General features: G+C 46.0%; 1 protein-coding gene across 2 annotated transcripts in view; it reads left to right on the top strand.

Moving 5' to 3' along the window:
• The first annotated feature begins 1,879 nt into the window (after positions 1–1,879).
• The window catches only part of CERS2 (ceramide synthase 2), a 48,435-nt gene continuing 42,196 nt past the window's right edge, over positions 1,880–8,118 (top strand). The window contains exon 1 of one of the 2 annotated variants that reach the window (XM_065419819.1): positions 1,880–1,960. The gene's annotated coding sequence lies outside the window, so the exon portion shown is untranslated. Of the gene's footprint in view, positions 1,967–8,118 lie in introns of both variants that reach the window. The other variant, XM_065419818.1, reaches the window with a different exon arrangement.

The raw sequence follows: 8,118 nt of genomic DNA, 5'->3' as shown, positions 1-8,118 counted from the left end.
AGACCTCATCTCTCTATTGATCCCCACATGTATCTATTGATCCTCATACACCTCATCTCTCTATTGATCCCTGTATCTATCTATCGATCCTCAAAGACCTCATCTCTCTATTGATCCCCACATGTATCTATTGATCCTCATACACCTCATCTCTCTATTGATCCCTGTATCTATCGATCCTCAAAGACCTCATCTCTCTATTGATCCCCACATGTATCTATTGATCCTCATACACCTCATCTCTCTATTGATCCCTGTATCTATCGATCCTCATACACCTCATCTCTCTATTGATCCCTGTATCTATCTATCGATCCTCAAAGACCTCATCTCTCTATTGATCCCCACATGTATCTATTGATCCTCATACACCTCATCTCTCTATTGATCCCTGTATCTATCGATCCTCATACACCTCATCTCTCTATTGATCCCTGTATCTATCTATCGATCCTCAAAGACCTCATCTCTCTATTGATCCCCACATGTATCTATTGATCCTCATACACCTCATCTCTCTATTGATCCCTGTATCTATCGATCCTCATACACCTCATCTCTCTATTGATCCCTGTATCTATCGATCCTCAAAGACCTCATCTCTCTATTGATCCCCACATATATCTATTGATCCTCATACACCTCATCTCTCTATTGATCCCTGTATCTATCCATCCTCATACACCTCATCTCTCTATTGATCCCTGTATCTATCTATCGATCCTCAAAGACCTCATCTCTCTATTGATCCCCACATGTATCTATTGATCCTCATACACCTCATCTCTCTATTGATCCCTGTATCTATCGATCCTCATACACCTCATCTCTCTATTGATCCCTGTATCTATCTATCGATCCTCAAAGACCTCATCTCTCTATTGATCCCCACATGTATCTATTGATCCTCATACACCTCATCTCTCTATTGATCCCTGTATCTATCGATCCTCATACACCTCATCTCTCTATTGATCCCTGTATCTATCGATCCTCAAAGACCTCATCTCTCTATTGATCCCCACATGTATCTATCGATCCTCATACACCTCATCTCTCTATTGATCCCTGTATCTATCTATCGATCCTCAAAGACCTCATCTCTCTACTGATCCCCACATGTATCTATTGATCCTCATACACCTCATCTCTCTATTGATCCCTGTATCTATCGATCCTCATACACCTCATCTCTCTATTGATCCCTGTATCTATCTATCGATCCTCAAAGACCTCATCTCTCTATTGATCCCCACATGTATCTATTGATCCTCATACACCTTATCTCTCTATTGATCCCTGTATCTATCGATCCTCAAAGACCTCATCTCTCTATTGATCCCCACATGTATCTATCGATCCTCATACACCTCATCTCTCTATTGATCCCTGTATCTATCTATCGATCCTCAAAGACCTCATCTCTCTATTGATCCCCACATGTATCTATCGATCCTCATACACCTCATCTCTCTATTGATCCCTGTATCCATCTTTCTATTGATCCCTGTATCTATCTATCTATCCATCCAGCTATCCGCGTATCTCTTTCTCTGTCTCTATAGATCCCCGTCTCTCGCTACTGATTTATCAATCGACCCCGTCTCAATCTATCTATTGATCCCCGTATCTATCCATTTATCCCCCCCCACCTCTCTCCCGCCTCAGCCTGCCCCCCTCCCACCCCGCCCCCCGAGGAGCGGCCGCGCGGCGGCGGCAGCAGTGTGGGGCGTGGCCTCTGGCCGGCCCCGCCCCTCCCCGCCGGGCCCGCCCTTCCTCCCCGCCGGCGGCTGAGGCCTCGCGCGGCCGATCGGTTTCTCCGCGGTCGACTGCTGGGGCTTGACCAGGCTCTCGCGCGGCGGCGGCGGGCACGTCACTTGGGCAGGGCGCGCGTTGCCCGGCGCCTGGCAGGGGACCGAGAGGCCGCAAGGAGCTCGCGCGCGCTCCAGCTCTTCCACAGGTGAGGGTGAGTGTGTCTGAGGGGGGGGGGCTCGCCGCCCTCAGGCTGGGCCCCGGCCCCCGGCCCGGGGGGGTGGTTGGCAGCGGCGCCTGAGGGGAAGCGACTTGCGGCGTTTGACGGGAGTTGGCTGCAGGGTGGGGTTTCGCCAGGCGGCTTCTCCCCGCCCCAGCGGCCCGAGAGAGGGAGAGGAAAACAACGGCCCCCGCTAGGGGGCGTGTGCAAGGGGAGCCCCCCCCCTTGGATAGGGGGGGTTGGGGAGGTCTCCATTTCTCCCTGTCTTTTGTGTGTGGAAGTAATTTTTTTTTTAAAAGGGAGGGGGGCGGTTTCTGCAGCCCCCCCCCCCGCCCCTTGCCATGACTAATGGCTTCAAACGGGCTTTGGTGCATTTCAGCCAGTGTCCGCCCACCTGAGAGTTCACAAGAAACTGATTCATGGGGGTGGGGAAGGGGAGTCGGTCCCTCTCTGCCTATTGCCTTTGATGGCGCCTGGGCTTGAAACAGTCCAAGACAGCGTTAACCCCCCCTCCCAGCCCATTCTTCGGTGTCTTTTCCACGCCCTGGTCTTCGCTTTGGCGGGGGGGGGGGGGGGGGGTTGCCAAGTTTGTTTGCCAACGAGGAGGGGGGGGTCCATCGGCTCTCCCGTTTGCAAAAAGCAGAGAGGCGGGAAGCGTTGGCGAGGTTACGTGGGCCGGCCGGCGCAACTTCTGTGCCTGCGGGGTGTGGGAGGCCTGTCACCCTCCCCTTAAAATGAGGGAATGCAACGGGCTGGGTGGATCATGCACCGCCAGTAGGTTGGAGGAGCGGCTGTTGTCCCACTGTTAAAGTATCTTACCCCCCCGCTGGATGGGTAGTGCCTTATGGAGTTTGGACGATGCAGTTTGTGCGATATAATTATTTTCCAAGTAGTCTATGGTCTCTTCCCCACCATACTCCCTACATTTGGGGTACATGCTTTCTACGTTTATAAGGCTTTTATTCATTTGCTTCCAGGTTTTTTTGGGAGGGGGGGGAGAGGAACCAGCCCTGCCCTCAATCTTGTTGCTGTGGTGAGTTTGAGACCTTTCCAAAAGCACACGGTTTTGCAGAACGCGTAATGTAACTGGGAAGGTTTGCAGGGAGCATGTTTTCCAAGGCCTCAATTACCGGAGTTTATCTTGTTTTGACTCTTCAGATGTTAAACAGCACATATCTCTGCCGAGTCTTTTTATGTTTTTTAAGCTCCTGGGCTCCTGACTTCCCACTTTCTGAATTCCAGGAGCCGTAATGTGACTTGCCAGTTAACGAGTCTGAGTCAAAGCGGATTGTAGTCTGTGGAAAAGATTCCATATCATGCATTAAGTTCTGGATAAATGTTCATCTTCAGAGACCCTGTGTTTCGGGGGGATTGAATCGGAGAGGACGTGAACTTTTAATGGGGCTTAAGGGGATGGCAAAATGCAAATTTAATAGCAGCTGGGCTCCTAACTCCCCTAGGGTACTCTGAAAACCCCAGTTTTATGTGGCTCAGGAAAGACCACACAGCAAGTTGGACGCCAGGGAAATTCCTGGCTCCCAGCCCCATGCTTCATCTGTGAGTACATTCTAGCATTCAGTAAAATAGGTTTCATTATACAGAATCTGAGGCTGCCTTCCAAAGTAAGATAGCCGGATCTCTGGGCTCTCTCTTAAACAGAACGAAAGACTCTGTTTGTAATGTTCATTGATTCAGCAATACAGGTTCTCAATTACCATATTTTTTTGGGGGGGGGGAGGAAAGGGGACAGGAGCCCAGGGTGGCAGAACCCTTGTTGACTCTGTACGAAACAGGGGGAAGGATGGCCCCGTGGTCAGGATACTAGTCTATGACTAGGGAGATCGGTTTAATTCCCTGCCCTGTCACAGACTTCCTTTGTAACCTTGGGCACGTCACTTAGGAAATCAATGGAAGTTAAAAGCCTAAATACATTTGAGCATCTGGGCCTTAGTTCATCTGTGCCTGAGGGTCCCCAACTGTAAAATGGGGGTGATCCTTCCTCACAGAGGGTTTGGGAGGATAAATAGGGTAAAGATTGTGAGGTGCTCAGATACTACAATAATGGGGGCCAGATAAGGACCTTAAGTTAGAATGTCAAGTATCAGAGGGGTAGCCGTGTTAGTCTGGATCTGTAAAAAGCAACAAAGAGTCCTGTGGCACCTTATAGACTAACAGATGTATTGGAGCATAAGCTTTCGTGGGTGAATGCCCACTTCGTCAGACGAAGTGGGTATTCACCCACGAAAGCTTATGCTCCAATACATCTGTTAGTCTATAAGGTAGAATGTGTAACCTGCTTGATGCTAAAGTAATTCTTGGGCACCTTTTAAAATTAGCCTACTCTGTACAGAAATAAGTCAGTGAATTTCTGGCCAAAGGAGGCATGTTGATAGCTGTGTTAAAGGGGATATGTTTCTACCTTTGAGATAAAGGTCTCGTCTCAAATCTTGTTTTAACCAGGGTCATCCTAGTTCTAGTTTGTATTTACTGGGGAGCCTGAATCTTTGGCCTTGTTCGTGGTGGCTCCAGCTGACAACCCTGGCACTGAGCAAACCAAAACACTTTAAAAGCAAAAGTTTCTGATTCCAAGTTCATCCCAAAACAACCCTCCTCTCCATTTCCATCTAGATGGATTAATTCCAAGGAGCATTATTTATACAGCAAATCTTGCAAGGCTCTCAGTGGAAAATGGTACTTGATTTACTCTTTCCTCTTTATCATAACTGCAATTATAAATATTCCCTCTTAAAAAAAAAATATATAACAGCTTGGCTGAGTGAGCAGAATCTTGTGGGGGCACAGGCAGCACCTGGCACTTTGCAGAGATAGTTTAAAGAAGTGTGTTCTGCCACAAAGAGCTTTCAGTCTGAAGCAAATGTAGGATGCAGTATCATTACCACTTCTGTCTCTTGCTAGTGCTTTGGCCTGATCTTTTGGTCTGGTTTGAGCAGGGTGGTTCCCCGCACCCATGTGGAACCACACTTTTGGGCTGGGATTTGCGTGGAGAGGTCAGATTGCAAGATGGGGGGGGGGGGAGGGTTTGTGAGCACCCAGTTAACCAAACGTTAATAATCCATGCATTTTCCCTCCCGCTTCCCTAGCTCCGTGATTTGAAGTGCTGGATAATCAAGACTCAACTGCTTCAGGTTAATTATTCACATCAGTAGAGAGTTTCATATGAGCTATCTATTTTTGAGTGTAGATTTACCCCTTTTCTTCCCCCTCCCCAAATGACTGGTGATTTATTTTTTTGATGCTTCTGTTTTTGGGTGCCCAACTTGAAACACCTTGGGCCAGATCCTCAGCTGGTGTAAACTGTCATAGCTCCATTGTGGCTATGGCAGGTACTTGAGACACTCTGAAATTCAAACCCCTTTTAAAGCGCTTTGAGTTCGGTCCCACAAAATGACTCATTGCTTTTGAAAATCGTGGCTTTGTTATTTTTAAGCCAGCAGTAGCAAAGCAGAAGTTGTCCAGATGTAATGTGTTAACTATGAAGACAAAAAGACTCTATTCTCAATAAATCCCTACCTGTCACTCAGGAATTATAGGATGTCAGATGGGTTGAAAGAATTTTAAGAATATTGACCTGTCATCACTACTGCTCCATGTGTGTATGTTTACATAGGCTGATCTGTTTCACTTTTGTTTTTAGTTACTTTCACTTTCTGGTTCTCATGCCCCTTGGATAGCTGTTTGGTTGGATTTGGTTGGAAATCCATGTGTGGTTTTTCAAAAGCACTCAAGGCCCTGATCCTATAAACACTTACACACAAACTAAACTTTTTACTGTTATGAGTAGTCCCATGAATGTGTTTTTAAAAAAACATGAAATGAAACCAGGAGGCAAATAAACAGAACTCAACACTTAGATTTCAAAGTGCTTTGCAAAGGAGGTATCATTATACAGACAGGGAAACTGAGGCACACAGATGGGTAGTGACTTGCCTGAGTCACCCAGCAAATCAGTGGCAGAGCCAGGAATAGAACAAAGTCTCCTGCGTCCCAGTCCAGTGACTTACCCAGTAGGCTGCACTGTTGGGTTCTGTTGATTTGCCTTCTGTGGTGTGTGTGGTGTATTTTGTTTTTGTTTTGCCATTAGGGGTCATGTTTTCAAGCTTTTCTCTGCAACCACAAGGGCTAGAAGTGATAGATTCTCATGTAACCTCCTGACTACAGGACCGGGGGCTTTTTTAACAACAATTATCACAAGACTCATGATTCAAATTGCAAGAATCGGCAACACTTCTTTGCAAATAAATCCTATTTCTCCCTTCTAACCTTCTGAAAGCCTTCTCCAAATAACTGAAAAACCATGTGTGTGAATTTTTATGCATGTATGTTTAAAAAAAAAAAAAAAAAAAAAAAAAGGAAATTGTGGAGGTAATGAAACTCCACTGCTTAATCACTGCTCTGTTGTAACCCCACCCTAATCTCTTATCTGTAAAGTTGTCTACTTAAATCAGGATGCCTGTCAAGTGAGGACAGAGGTGTTGGCATCTTAATACTGCAGAGCACATGAGATGCCTTCTGGTGCTGTATCAATAATAATGCCACTTTAAAACAAAACAAAACAAAACAAAACCCCTGCTAACCCTAAATTTGGAGACTAATCTTAAATTGATGATGTCCCTTTAATTCTGAGGAGCATCACTGCCAATGCTACAGATTTCCCTGGTTTTGGGGATCACAAGCACATAATCTCATTCATTCATTCATTCATTTTTTTTTAAATTAAAAAAAAAAAAAGCATGGAATTAGTTAAACAAAACCCAAACTACTTGATTAAATTCCAAATGCAGCTGATAAGCTTTTTCATAGCCTGCAGCTGCGTGTCTACCTCTGTTTAGATCTCTGAATCCAGCTCTCTGCTCAGTTAGTTGCTTACATTCTTTGACTGACAAAAATCTCTTTTCTTAATGGTCTGGCTCTCTCTAGCTCATCAGCCAGCGAGCTGCACAGTTCTCTATCAGAGTGGCTTTGTGGTCTAGTGGGTAGGACACCAGCCTGAGACTTGGGAAACCTTGGTTTTCTTCCCAGCTCTGCCACTGATTTCCTGTTTGACCTTGTGATTCCCTTTTCTGGGCCTCTCTTTTCCATTCCCACCCATTGTCTGTCTGCCTAGTTTTTGTTTGTTAGGCCCTGATCCTGCAAACGCTTCTTATCATGTGCCTAACGGTGACTCATGGAGGTAAAATTAAACATGTGCATAAGTGCTGGTAGGATCGGGGCTTTACACTGGAAAATGGGAATGATAATCAGTCCTTGTCTGTCTGGTCTGTTTAGATTGGGGGCTCTTTACGGGCAGGGTGTGGTCCTCACACAGTCTGTGCAATGCCCAGTGTGACAGGGCCTTGACTGGGGTCTCAATGTGCTGCTGTGACACACTGAAGCAACAATGAGGATGTTATTTTGGCAATGAGTTTATCAATCGGTTTACTCTTGATTAGCATAGGATGGAGGGTTTTTTTTGTAGACTAGTTTAGGTAGCCAGTCTAAGCATCTGAGTTCTGTGGTCTTGTGCTTATGACCATGTGCTGATGTGAAGCAGTCATAATTCTCCTATTTTATTATTTGCATCATAACAGTGCCTAGAAGCCCCAACTGGATCAGGGTCCCATTGTGATCAGTACTATACGTAGAATCATAGGACTGGAAGGGACCTCGAGAGGTCTTTTAGTCCAGTCCCCTGTACTCAAGGCAGGACTCAATATTATCTAGACCATCGCTGACAGGTGTCCGTCTAACCTGCTCTTAAAAATATCCAGTGATGGAGATTCCGCAGCCTCCCTAGGCAATTTATTTCAGTGCTTAACTACCCTGACAGGAAGTTTTTTTTTTTTTGAGTTCCTGTCCAGTGCCTGAACCATTTGCTGCCCAAACTTTTGGAAATGTCTCATCAGCCAGGTGTGGCAGTGGGACAGTTGGAACGGACCAGAGCCATACAATGGTTGGATGTTTATCTTTTAAAAACACCCCAAACCTTGAAGAAAAGTTCTAGTTCAAACGGGAATTAATTCGGGGCAGTTCTTGGGCCTGTGCTATTCAGGAGGCCAGACTAGATGATCACAATCTTGGAATCTATGAATCTATAAATGAAAAATGAGCTGAAAAGCATATTAACTGACTTAATGATGCTGCTTTAG

Source organism: Emys orbicularis, chromosome 20 (genome assembly GCF_028017835.1).
Source record: "Emys orbicularis isolate rEmyOrb1 chromosome 20, rEmyOrb1.hap1, whole genome shotgun sequence".
NCBI classification, from domain to species: domain Eukaryota; kingdom Metazoa; phylum Chordata; order Testudines; family Emydidae; genus Emys; species Emys orbicularis.
This window is presented reverse-complemented; position numbering and strand designations above follow the sequence as displayed.